The following is a 14,370-nucleotide window of genomic DNA, read 5'->3' on the forward strand; positions in this document are numbered from 1 at the left end:
ACTCATAGCAGGAGTCTTTCTTTTCTTTTTTGAAACTTCCCTTTTTTGAAACTCCCAGAAATTAATCAATCACATTACGGCAACTCCAGCAACAGTTTCTTCTTAACAAAAACATGTCTTAGAGTTCAATTTTATAAACAGAAATGTTCCTCACATGAAACTTTCCCTTCAGACAATGATTCTTGGGCCTTTTCAGTAGTTGATCACAAAACATTGTGTTATTTCCATCCACTCAAAGATGGAAATCTCTCTGGCAGTCTCACATGTGGACCACCGTGCTTACACTTGTTTACCAACCCAATTCAGAGCCTATGTCTTTTCGTAATGATTTAGATTTACATTTAGATGATTGGCGTGGGTTAGAGCCTTCCTATTCCATGCCCCACAGATGGCTGCTATTGTCATGTAATTTTTTTTACCACAGGCTTATTTTTACAAAACAAATTTCCATAGCTAGCTTTCCCACAAAAGTTACTCACCTGCCTTCAAATGTTATGCTTTAATTGCTGCACCTGCTGGAATTATCAATGGCTGTGCTCCCCCCAGGCCTATTCCGATTGACTGTTGTACTATATGGCCATTTTTAAAGTTGCTCACCTAATACTGCTTTTTTTGTCTCATTTACAAATTTTCACAATGGGTCAGGCAAGCAGGACAGTATTCTGAAAAGATCTTTAGACGTGTTTGTTTCCCACTAACGCCAGTCAAACCTATGACGCTCCATCCCAGGCTAGCCTAGAGCCAGAAAACTACTGTGTGGCAGCAGCATGCTTTGCAGATATTAAAATTCATAACTATAATGTTGCTGCCCATGGCAAAATTGAACACCTATATATTGGTTTACTGTTTATTAGCGGCTTAGGAAGGATATATGTAGCCAGCATGGGCAAGAACACTCCTTACACAGCCAAACGGCTGGGTGCTTAATTTTTATTAGACAATGAGAGTTGATGTCTGCCAGATGTGCCTTCCTTATCCAGACCACAGACTAAAGGATTCCGCCAACACTGTAAACATGGGACTCTTAAAGAGACAACAGTCACTAGTGAAAAGTCATCTAGTGCTGTCACTGCATCTGTCACTAGGATCAAAGGTAAAGTAGGAAGACCACCAGCCTGTGTTCAAGGCCGGTCCACACAGAACATCTAGGAGAAATACATACAATCCTACTAGTACACAGCAACATTTATTCAGATTCTGTTTAATAGGAAGTCACCTTGTAAACAGCCATCGAAAACTTCCAGAACACGTTTGCAACTATAGCTCCTATCAGCTTTGTTACGTATGACAATTTAATATATGTAACCCTTTCATTTAAAATCAATATTTCTTGATATGACTGGACCCATTTACTTCTTTTCCTCCTAAACTTCCTCCAAGATCCTATCTTACCTTTGAAGGGTTTCTCTTTTTTGTGGTTCAGAACCATTACTTGAGAGCAGCCATGGTGGGCTGCTAGATTCAGGTCTACTCTGGCCAACTAACCTTGGCCATGTAACCTTCAACCAGCTGTACAGCACTTTCAAGTTAAGACACTTGCCCATGACTCAATCACCCCCCAGCTCCAGGCGGCAAAACATGGATGAACTGCTCCAGTACGACAAGTTCTGCGACCTCATCAGAGCTCCGGATCTTCGGCCTCAGCCACTTACTGCCCCAGTCCTTCAGCAGATTGGCCACAGTCCTCGTCTCGCCCCTGCTAAAAACTCAATAATGCAGAACATTTTCTGACAGTTATCCTCGGTCATCTCACTCACGCCCAGATGGTAGAGGAGAGCGTCTTTCAAATGAGTATAATCCTCAGTGAGACTGCTAGGTAGAGCTTGAAAAATGTCTTTGGCTTCCCCAGAGAGCAAGGGAGCGAGAAGGCTTGGCCACTGTTCTTTTGGCAACAAAGACTTCTCAATGGTCCACTCAAAGGCCAGTAGAAAGTCTTCTGGATCATCCCCCGGCTTCATTTTAACAAGCTCCAGCTCTTCAGTCGGGAGCGATGGCTGAACTTAGCCTACCTGCTCTCTAGCTTCCAGCTGACCTTTTCTGAAGGGCTAGGACTATTTTTAGGACTCAGTTTGGTCTCCATACTGTTTTACCCAATTATATGAGCACACTTTCTTCACACTGGTTGCCTGTCTGGAAAATATTGACTGTCATGCTCATACAAATAATTCCTTTTCAGTGATGCGCCTCCGTAGCCTTCCATTATGCCAGTTGAATCTTGCCAGTTACATCTTGGACTACACTGAAAATGTCAAAAGCTGTCACACATTTCAATGAAGTTAAACTTTAAATTGTATCTAAAAGAACAAAGGAAGTTAGAAACTGTTTAATTTATGAATTGTTTTTAGAGCTTGTCTACTGGAAAAGAACAGACATATTTTTCATCCATTTTTGTTTTAAAATAGGATTGACATAAATAACTTGAATTACAACTTAATACATTATCAACAGACCACTGGTCTGAATTCAAAAAGAATTACAGAATTGTAAACTGCACCCATATTTACAAAGGGTTTCAACATGAAATAAAACTTCAGTCAGACGTGGCTATGAAATATAATAGGGATCATCAGGAAAGCCCCCATCTGCTCTAATTCAGGAAAGAGTAAACAATGCATTCTCTTCAATGAACACTACATCATGATGCACTAACAGTCCACGTACTAGCTATCTCTCAAATCACTTGTTAACAGTACTCTTACTCAACAAACACTATTGGTAACCAGGTCTAGACTTGGGTGCACTACTAAATATTCGGGCAAAGTTAACAATCACTAAACTTCGGTAGTGCTTTAAAGGGTGGAGAGGTTGGTTATTAGGGGTGGGCGGAATTTGCGAAATTCACTTTCGCAAATTATCGTGAAAATGTAAAAAATCTCCGCAAACACGCGGAAATATCGCGAAGATGCGGAAGTTTTTTTCCCGCCCGTTCGCGGTATTTTCTGCGTGGTCGCGGCTCGCCAACTTACCCATGCGGTTGCTCGCGGGCGCAGCCATCTTGTTTTGCGGTGCATGATCGTGAGAAGAAAGACGTGATCACACAACGTATGACGTTACTGCGGGCGCGAACTGTCGCGAGACAGCGCAAATGGCTACCAACAATCCAACATCTCGTGGAGAACGCGACCGGATCGGGAAAACTTGTCGGCGAACGCGGGGATTCAGGTAAGGCGATCGCGCGCACGCGAGAATGTATTATTTTACAGCGCGAACAAGAAACAAATTATCGCTAAGCTGCGGAATGCGGAAATTTTAACATTTTCACGCTTTCCGCAAAACGCGAAAATGCCAAATTATCGCAATTTCCGCGAACGGAACGGAATTTTGGCCCAGGCCTATTGGTTACCAAACAACCCAGCAAATACCCACACAGTGGGCACAACCTGAACTAAAAAAACAATTCCTCCCTGAGCTCTAAAATAGTAAACAAAACAATATATGTAAGTAATTTAATTCCTTTGTAAGTTCATATATTTCAATTGTAGGTACAGCAGTGTCTAGTTAAAGTATTCCCGGTTCAAAGGAAATCCTTCTTCAATTTATAATTCATCATATATTCAGAACAATTGTAAATACAGCCGTGTTTTGTTTACTATTTTAGTGCTCAGGGAGGAACAGTACTCTTGGCTTCTCTGTCATTGACTAGGTTTGTGCTAGACCAATACTGCATAAATAAATGTATACATACATTGGTTACATTGGCATAGAACAATTATTACTAGAATAATTAGCTCAATCAGAGCATATGGAGAGTAGTAATGAAAACCAGCCCACTCTCTCTGAGCTATTTTAATCCATAACAGGAGACCTACATGGGTTGTACTCTGCCCAAACCTGAAATGTCTTCAACGGAAGGTAGTGGGGATGCAAATCTGGGAGATATTTCTAAATTCAGATATCTGTGATCTATTATAATTCACAAAGTATGTTGTCAGTCCTCCGTCATAAGATTCAGCCTTTCGTTTAATGTTGAACTACCAAATACTTTTAGGAAATGTGAGAACTGCCTGATATAGAGAGATTAGTGGGTGTTTAAAAAGAATAAAAATAGAACCTACAAAATATATTTTGCAAAAACAAAGGGAATCAGATGAGGGTGGTAAGAGGACAATCAGCCAAACATAACAGAAGTTCATCCGACCCTAATCTAAGTTCCCTTGGAGGATGAGTAATCTTTGTGTTTCCAACAGTAAAGACACCACCTCTTGTGCTATCCGAAATATCCTCCATCCCATCCGCTGACGAGAACGGTTATCTTCATCAAAAGGTTGGCAAAGTTCTTCCTAATAAAGGGTGATTCAGCACATATTGAAAAATATGGAAGATTCGAACTAAAGGCGTGAATTCTATTAGACAAAGGTTATTTGAATTCACAGGTATTCATGACAGATATCAATTCACCCATGTTTGTAGAGAAATATACCTTCACTCCTCCACCCTTCTCACAGAAGTTCCCTTTCCTGGAGCGCTTGTGTGTCTAGTATCCTGACTGTTGAATTTGGCCATGGCGTCACACTAACCAAATTGTGTGTTCAAAGGCCTAGGCCTGTACGGACTATGAGAGATCTGAACCTGTCCAGAGACCAAGAGGGATTCAGCAAACGTGCCCTGGGTGTTAACAGTAGACTACTACCCCTGTAACGAGTTGGGCACATAGAGCGGTGGTGGCATCATTCCATGCTTAAGAGAATTAATAGTTTTATCAGACATTTTAGTTGAATCACTTAGGTTGAGACCACCTCTATAATGTTTGTTTCTATGTGCCCTGCTCATACCCCTGAGCCGACAACCAGAGTGTGTGTTATGTGGATTTCTTTATACTACATGTGTAAAACATGCACAGAGTGAGGAAGTTAGAATAATAGAGCCCAGTAGGATCCATTTTTAATACCCCAGGCCTTGCCCAGGACATGATGGATCATGAGGACTGTGCTCCCAGACACTGGAAGTGTAATATTTGCATTCCTTGGCAATGAAACATGTTGGCTTTTAATAAGCAGACACACAGCATTGAATAAAATTAAAAAGCCAGTGTGATCTAGCTCAGTTTTAAATTTGGGACGAGCGGAGCAATAGCACTGTCCCCGTAGTCCCAAGTTTATCTGGGTTGATTCTGCCGCACACTGAGAGAAAGTATCTGGTGCAGAGGCAGTAATTGATACCACACCTTAGCACCTTGTTCGTATATAAAAAAAAAAAAATTCCTTTCACTTTATCATCGTTTTGTTTAGGATTGGTGGTTGCTGATGATGAGAACCTGAGGAAGCAGACGAGTACCATCCTGCTCTCTCCCTTGGTGTTACTTCCGTGAGGCACCGCTAATCCTCCCTCACATTTTTTTCACATTTTTTTCACAATTTCTTCTGCTCAATTGAGCAGGTCACATCACATGAGAGGATGGGCTTAACCGTGGGTGACACTAGTTAGAACAAACGCAACAGACAGTTTTTAAGTGTTTAAAAACGGTGATACAGACGGTATAAATGTAACTGCTAGTCCAATAGATTTTTTAAATGATTCATAATGGACGTGAAGGGATTTGAGTATTAGTATCACCGTGTGAACAGGTCCTTTGCTGTGTATGACTATAAGAGTGGGGGATGACCTGTTTTCTACCCCTAAGCTCCTTATTGTATATGGTCAGGAGGGAGAAGACCCAGACACCGAAGCAAGGAAAAGAAATGTTATGATCCTTTTGGTTGGCAAGAAGTTGCTGATTAGTCCGCCATTGGGTGGATGGCAAGGCTGTGGGAAGAGACTGCAGACTCTGTTTGGGAATTTGAGGAAGAGTCCAGGAGAGGCCTCTCTTTTTTACTTAATTATTCCTTCAGTTGGAATGATGACAACCAAGTGCAGAAACCTCACACCTCTTTGTGCCTCTTGTCTGTGGTTTAGGATGGAGACAGTCCTATTGCTGCCTGCTGTGAGATGCCTCACTTTACAGTGGGTTTGAAAAACAACCTGGAAAGGACTCCGATGCTTACATTGCTCCGGTCAGTTTGGGCAGCACAAATGGAGCATCCCCAAAGCGTCCATTTTATCTTTTAGATCACGTGCAAATACTGCAAAAGATCACAGTCAGCTCTCCGTTTCAGCGGAAGCACTGGGATCGTTTGTTTTTTGGAATATGATCTCTCCACTACTTATCAGCTGGATGGAGGGTCCTACTTTAATCCATGTGCACTGTAGAAGGGGCAATGTGTCCCTGATTTTTCAGTAACAGAAGTAAATGGTATTAGCCAAATTGGGTCCAATTATAAGTGAGCTTCAGGCAAAGAGTTGTTCCTAAATTTAGGAAAGTGTGAACTGAAGGAAAAACGTTCTCAGTTCAGGCTGGGCCTGGCCATCTCTCTCAATTAATTTAGGGCCAACCTAAAGAGCCTTAGTGCCAATATAGGCAACTCACCCAACATGAAGGACATAGCATGCACATCATAAATAAACACACAAGACAGGTTTGTTGGGAAACATTTTGCTGCAGGTTTATTTCATACAGGAAATGGCCACATGCTAGTTTAGGCCACAGTAAGCATACAACTTCCCTGTCTCACTGGGGCAAATGTAATCTGGAACTGTGGGTTAACTACTCCAATATCTACCGCTGTCTTTCCTGCATAATCTCATTTTTCCTATTCCTTTTTTCCACAGTGTTACTTTTTTGCTTCTGTGCTTCCTCAATGGATGTGCTTCTAGGTTTTCACCAAATATATATCACCATCTTGCACATTTGTAAGGGTATTCACAGCACTAAATAACAAAATCAATACATAAATACATGAATGAATGTATAAATACATACATAATTAGAAGCATGGGATTATATGCCAGCTGTCCCCGAAACTGCATATATAAAACTAATTTCCTGAGGGTCCGTGCTTCTACGCTCTACGTATAAAATAATTATTTCCTGAGTTTAGAAGCTGGTCCTGGGCGCAATCAATTTTATCAAAGTATTAACTTGACATGTTTCATTCTTATTAGCCACGAGTGCCCGTATCTGAGGCACAGTTGTCTCACTGTAAAAAAAGAAAAAAGCACATTAGATAACTTTGAGCAGCAAAATCTGTGGTTAGTGACAACGTCCTACCTGAGCGGAGTCTGGTGCTAGCATCAGCAGTAAGCCTGGGCAAAGCACTACGCTACGGTCGCGTAGTTTGCGAAGTTTGCGCTACTTCGCACTACGCGAATTGCACGTAGCACAGTGCAAACACGCGTAGCGTTGCGTAGTGCAGCGGTCATTTTTTGCTTGCTCGCGGTCCTCAACGTCAAGTTAGCGACCGCGAGCAAGCAAAATGACATCCCGGAGAGACTTTTTCCTCGTTCGCGATCAGCAACATCAAGTTGGCGATCGCGAGCGTGAAAAATAAACCTCCCAGCGAGATTCTCAACGCGGGGAGGTCAGGTTTCTCATTGCGAGTGGTCCCGTATGCTCGCGACCGCTCGCGATGAGAAACTACCAGTCTGCGTTGAGAAAGCTGCCGCTCGAGTAAAAATCTACTCGAGCTGCAGAAAACTACAGCTCGCACTGTGTAAGATGCCGTTTTCAATGATTGCACAGTGCCGGATGCTTGTCCGCACTGTGCAATCACTGAAAACGGCATCTTGCACAGTGCGAACAGGGTACTACGCAGTTTGCGAAGTGCTACGCATAGCTCGCGTAGTGCACTTTGCGTAGCTACGCGTAGCGCTACTTCGCGAACTACGCCCAGGTGTCTCCTTCCCGGACAATAAGTAGAGTATTTACCAATAAATCAAATATATTGTTTAGAGCTTCTCTGCTTGAGCTGTGCTCTCTTCACGAGGCGTTGCTACCTGTACTGAGTAAGATATATATTTTCTGACTACACTGTTTGATTTCTTCATAGTGCAGAAGGGAGCATGGTTTTGTAGCAGTTGTGTGTTTCCAACTTATTTTTCTCACAGCTCATTCTCAACGAGTGGTTGTGTTTTTTACTGCTGAATTGATTGAGCTATGGTTTAAGTACCTCTCGTTTATATGGCCACTAGGAATTAAGACAACACAAATCTCCACGTCCTTGACACTTTGGCTGCATAAAATGAAGCGAAATGCTCGTCCGGTTGACCACACCCCCAAACCAGGGCTTCGCTGCAAGTGACAAAACACGTGGAACTAGACTGGAGCTCCGTGTACACGGATCTCAGCTTGTGCTAGCTCTACCCTTTGTGACCCGGAAGGTCTTTATCTCACCAAGCCCTGCAGCCACATATCTAATAATGTCAGACAAGTCCGTTTTCGAGCACAAGATATAGACCTTAAGGGACTAGACCTCGTGTTTCTCTCTAACTCGCGTCTGTATTGATCGCAACACTGACTAAGAGATTTAAAATGTGTCATTTTGAAAAATATTTCTTCTTTGTTTCATTGTTTCTGGAACAGAGTGAGAGTCAATGAACGGTTTTAGAACTGGGAATCGAGACACCAAAATGTTAGGGAGAGCTGAGCCAAGGGTCTAGCTTGGCTTTGAAGGCAAAGCATATGCAGAGCCATCAGCTATAACTGAGAAAGGTTGGCATCAACTAAAACCTTAGAAATACACGCCATGTAGAAGTGACATTTATGCTTTACATAACCAGAAAGAAAGCATGTGCGATCTCCTCTCCCCGTAGCTCTATTAAGTGCATTCTGTGCAATAATCATCAGCCAGCAATCAAAGGAACATTTTTGGGTGAAAAATAAACGCCAATGTTCAGATTGTAGCACTGTAGCCCCCTTCTGGTCACGCCTCCTCCAGTGGCCTGCTACTAAAAGTGCTGAATTGTACTTTATTTTTGTTTGCGTTTCCTAACCTCTCCCAATTAACTTCCAATTCATGTACCGCCTGGAAACAACGCGAGCATGTGATTCTGGTAATTTATGTATTTGCATACACAGCAGCGATTCCCTGTGAGTTGGATGGCTGCTTAGCTGCTTCCATGTGTGCTCTGTAAGCCACTGGTACCACAAGCCGAGGCTGAAGCCAGCAGATAACTGGTGCTTCTGAGTTATACCCAGTGGTCGAAGTGGGGGGGGAAGAAAGTAGGGGAACAGTGGGCGGAGAATCAGAGGGCGGGAATAACCAGTGGATTGGGTCAGTGGGAGGAGTCAGAGGTGTGGCAGAAAGAGCAAAATATCCCAATTTTTAGTATTTGTTTCCCATTTCACTAGCTGGTTACAGCTTATCACGTTATTTAATTTAACCAATGGATACACATGTTTATTTAAGGTTTAATATGAGTTATTGACATTAAAATACATTCACAAAGTGGGATACGTTTCCAATCACAGAATGTCCCAAATATCCTTAAATGTGGCATCACAAGCCATTTGTCTCCCAGCCATGGAGTTGCTGTCATCAGCACTTCTCCCTTTTCCACAAGAGCAGTTCAAACATGAATGGCAAAATATCCTAGTTTGCAAATGTTTCCCACATAATTATGGCTCTGCCATATTTGCCACATAATATATCATCTGCTGCATAATCTGACGATTTTAACTAGTAAATTGTTTATAGCTCAAACGGATCAAAAGTTCCTGAAATGTGACTTGTGCTGCTGTGAAGTGGAGGGCCCTTTGCAAAGGGTGACTGGTCACCTTTCTCACTGCTGCAGTTGTATGTTCCACTGGTACTAATAAGGAAACATCTTTGCAGAGACTGTTTGCATGTGTAAAAATGTCAAAATAATAAAGTATCTAAAAATTTACAGCACCACTAATACCAGTGTAGGGTGTCAGAGCACTTTACATCACACATATTACACAGAGACAATCAATCATACGTGTCAATCACTGTATAGGAAATCTTACATTTGACAAATGACTACAAGGTGTAGGAGTCGCATGACAACCATACTAGTAGGCAGCATAGTTTAATAGAGATTGGTCTGGAGAAACACAAACTCAGAATTTAAAACGTAATACCATGGTTGGTGGTTCTCTTTAATAATCAGAATTGATTTCTACCCAAATGAACCCTTTTTTTTGCAACATTAGGATAATCAAAGACTGGGGAAAAAACCATAACGCTCTAATTTATACCTTGCAATTTGCATGCAGCTTTTACATGACAGTTAAGAGCTCACTGTTCTATGTTAGGATTTTAACTTATTAACTGCAAGTAACAATAGGGTCTCTCTGACAAAAGCAGTAACCCACTGACCTATTTACATTATGTGCACTTTGTGATCTGCATAGTAGATGTTCTTAGCAGCAGGCACATTAACCCTCTGCGCTTCCTTTCCATTACCCCCAGGTCCCTCTGTCCTCGTCCCATTCCTCACAAGTGGAGATTACTATCTCCGCGACAGAAAAAAAGAACAGGAGCATGCTGGGATACCTAACCCACTCCCTCCCGCCGGGAGTACATAAGCGGTACCAGCCCAGCATGCACCCTGTTCTTTTTTTCTGTCTTCCGACAGAATAGGATGTATTGCTGACTTACCTGTGATTTCTTCGATGGATGTCTCGTAGGGCTGCTGGGCTGTCCTCGACGTCCTCTTCCGCGTCTCCTGGCCTGCCGGGCTTGCTGGGAGTCGCGTTGATTGGCGCCCGGCCCTTTGCGGCTGGGGCGCCGGATGTCCGGATTTCTTCCGGGTTACAGTGCGCGTCTTCCTACGGCTTGGCCTGACAGGAAGACACGCTGCTGTGGCTGATATGGGAGTCCAGGGGCTGCGCCGGGCGGTGCTCCTGGTCTCCCTTGGTGTGCTGCTCGCCTCCTTTCCTCCTTGTTGCCCCTGCTGTTCCTGATGTTGGTGCAGGGGCGGTACTTGATGGGGGTCGGTGTCTGGCCGGTGGCTGCAGCTCTCTTCCTCGTCCGGCGCTGGTGTCTTGGAGGGCGCCTGGGCTGGGTCTTGGGGGCAGGGCGCTTTTGGTGTGCTCTTCCTGCCCCTGTGGTGAGTACCGCATAGCGGTTCCGCTTTTCTTCGCTCCATGTTCCTCTGGCTCTGTGGTCTGTGCTTTGCCTGCTGGGTCTGGCTGTGCGCGGTGGGCTGCTTCGGCGGTCTTCGCTGGGGGACCTGCTTGGCTGCTTCGGTGGTGTGCTCACCTTGCTTGCTGCTGGCGCTTTCTACTCTGGGACCTGGCATCCTCTGGTCTCTCCGTCTGCTGGTTGATTCCTGTTGGGGTTTGTCCGTGCTGGCTTGTGGCGCTCCCTGTTCCTGCTTGCTGGGTTGGGGGCGTTGCGTGGCTTTCTGCGCTGTCTTTGCCTTGCTTCCCGGTGCTGCGGGGGGGGGGGGGGCCTTCCGCCTCCGGTTGTGGGTTCCCTGTCCTACTTATTTTCCGCTTGCTCGGCGCTTGTTGCTGGATGGCGTCTGGGCGGGGGGTTGGGGGACGGTCTCTATTTGGTGGTGTTGGCCTGTCCCCCTGGTGGGTGCCGCATTTCTTCTTCCCTGTGCTGCGCTCTTCTGCTGTACTGGCCTGTGGCCTTGGCTCCCTGTTTTCCACTGCTGGGGGTGTGCCGGGGCTGGCGGGTGCTGTGGCCGTCCGCCCGTTCCCTGGTGCGCGCTTCTGCTCTCCTGGGCTTTTACGTTTTTGGGTGGGGTTCGGCCTGGTCCGTTCCTCTGGCCTGTGGGCTTCCGGCCTTCCTGCCCTGCGTGCTTCTGTTCCCCCTGGTTGGTGCCTGGTTGGATGTCTGCCTTGGTTGCCTGTTGCCCGGCTTCTTCCTAGACTAGCTCACGTTTAAATCAACTTGCTTTGAATTGGAATTTTTTCCTCCAAGAATCAGAATACACTAATCTTGCCTTGACAACCCATCAGAACTTTTGCTAAAACTAGGGGGATAGGGGTTTCCCCCTGTCATTGGGCAAGAACCAGTACCTCTCGACTAACGCTTATTACCTGGCGAGTAAGGGATAGGGGCCTTTCTCCCCTCTTCCGAAGAAAAACTTTACCATAAGGCCATATCCTCGAAAACCGATAAGCTTGAAATTCTGTGAATAGATACTAACAAACACCACCTACCAGGTGACATCGGAAAACTTGTAAAATACATCAAATACAGAACCCATGGCATCGTGCCAAGACCGACGAGCACAACGTTCAACAAGGATTGAGGAAACTTTCTCAACTGAACCTCTAACCAATAGGAGCACAACGTCCAAACCAAACCCTACATCAGCAAGAAATACATTTCAAAACTTGGAACGCGCAGTAAAAAGAGAAACCAGCAAATGGTGGGAAGCAGAATCTTTAAAAAAATACCTTGAAGCAGACCGAATCCCACGGGGGTTAAGAATACTAATCTTTCCCCCTTCAGACTCCACCAACCCTCAATACATGAAGAAATGGGAGGAGAACCTTAAAGAATGTTCTAATAACATGATCAGACAACTCATAGATCATGCAGAAGAGGAATACAATATAGCAAAAACTGAAGTTGACTCATTAAGCAAACACATAGAGGATTCTAACTGGGGAGAACTCATAAAGAAGAACTACGAGATCCTTAATCAAATCATTGACGAATACGAAGAGGATATCATAAAAAGAAAGAATCGTAAATTCAGGAGAGACCAACTTGACTACCAATTCGGAAGAGTGTACACTTTTGCCAAAAAGTACGACACGAAACCACAAGATACTCCAAATACGAACAATTCTGAGCAATACCCAGGAACCACTACTAGCTCTGACATCGACTCACCTGCACCGGCATCGGAAAGTGAAAATCCAAGATGCAAGGTCAATTTTTTAGAGGAAGTACTACGTTACCGACTCGGTATGAAAGCCTCAAACACCACAAATACTACAACCATGGGAGGTTCCCAACAATTTGGACGCCAACAGACACCAACAATCGGCGTAACTACGAGATCCAGAAAAAAGGAGATGGAAAGAAGAACATAATGTCCAGCAACCTAATAAAAAATCTATCCCACATCCAACTGTCCGAAAACGAAACCAGCATACTCAACAAAGGACTCTCATTCTGCCCAACTGCCCAATGGTATTTGACCAAAACACAAATAGATCTCTTCAAATTCATTCGCAAACTAAAACTCAAGGTTTTCTTTGCAGACAGGGACATAAGACAGGAAGCGCCACTCATAGCTACCACTTCGGAACTATCAATCCAAGAACTAGAAAATGTGGATTTACTAACTCACCTGAGCGAGGAAGAAAATGACTCAGATACACTGACCACAACTGCGCTGGAACTAGGAATTGAAACCAACATTTCCATAGACAGCAAATTAACCAAGAAATCTACCTTCCTACCACAACTACCGGCAGGGAACAACATAGATGCCTTTCACTTAGCAGTTACACGTGATCTGGAAAAAGAATACACTAAACACCAACGAAAATTAAAATACCTCCCACATAACACCACTCCAGAAGAGAGGAGAGCGATAAAACAACTAAAAGACAGGAAAGACCTGATTGTGAAAGAGGCTGACAAAGGAGGAAACCCGGTCACAATACACATTGATGACTACATACTAGAAGCAAATCGACAACTTGGGGATAACACCTGTTACGAACTTCTCACGAATGATCCAACCGCAGACATCCTCAAATCCATTAAAACCAGACTTGACAAATGGTATACCTTGGGACTTATATCCCAATCAGAAAAATCATTCCTGTACATACCGTACCCCACCATGCCAACCCTCTACCTCCTTCCCAAAATACATAAAGGCACCTACCCTCCACCAGGAAGACCCATCATAGCAGGAATTAATTCGCCCTGCTCACGAATAGGAGAGTACGTGGACAGAAAACTACAGGGACTAATGAAAGAAATACCGTCTTTCATCCAAGACACAAAAGACATTCTGAACAAACTCCAAGATATAACGTGGGAACCAGATTTCATACTAGTCTCTATTGACATTGTCAGCCTGTACACATCCATCGAACACCGCGATGGACTAACTGCAGCACAACTCTCATTATGGACACAATCAGCCAACTTACTGGAATGCAACAAAATGACTCTTGAAATGCTGAACTTCTGCTTGGAAAACAATGTCTTCAGCTTCAATGGCTGTGCCACCCCTTGGTTTTTTCTCATACCCACCCCTATGTATGAGTGCAAATAAAGGACTAGCTCACGTTTAAATCAACTTGCTTTGAATTGGAATTTTTTCCTCCAAGAATCAGAATACACTAATCTTGCCTTGACAACCCATCAGAGCCCGGCTTCTTCCGCCTGCTGCCTGTCTGCCCTGGTAGTTCCTGCCTGTTCTTGTGGATTCGGGCCTGGTGCGTGCCTGTCTGGGTGCCTGCATGTGGCTCCAGGTGCTGGGCGCTTCTTGCGTCCTTCCGGGGGTGTTGGTATGGCCCGTGCTCGGGGTGCCTTGTTTCTTTCTGCCCCCCTGTGCCTGGCCGGTGCTCTGAGCTTCGCTGTGTGGGGCTTCCGGGCCTGTGGC

General features: G+C 44.3%; 1 pseudogene; it reads right to left on the bottom strand.

Moving 5' to 3' along the window:
• Nucleotides 1–1,467: 1,467 nt before the first annotated feature.
• On the bottom strand, nucleotides 1,468–11,079 carry LOC146772569 (zinc finger and SCAN domain-containing protein 10-like; annotated as a pseudogene).
• Between the last annotated feature and the right edge of the window lie 3,291 nt (nucleotides 11,080–14,370).

Source organism: Triturus cristatus, chromosome 12, assembly GCF_964204655.1.
Source record: "Triturus cristatus chromosome 12, aTriCri1.1, whole genome shotgun sequence".
In the NCBI taxonomy this organism is placed as follows: Eukaryota; Metazoa; Chordata; class Amphibia; order Caudata; family Salamandridae; genus Triturus; species Triturus cristatus.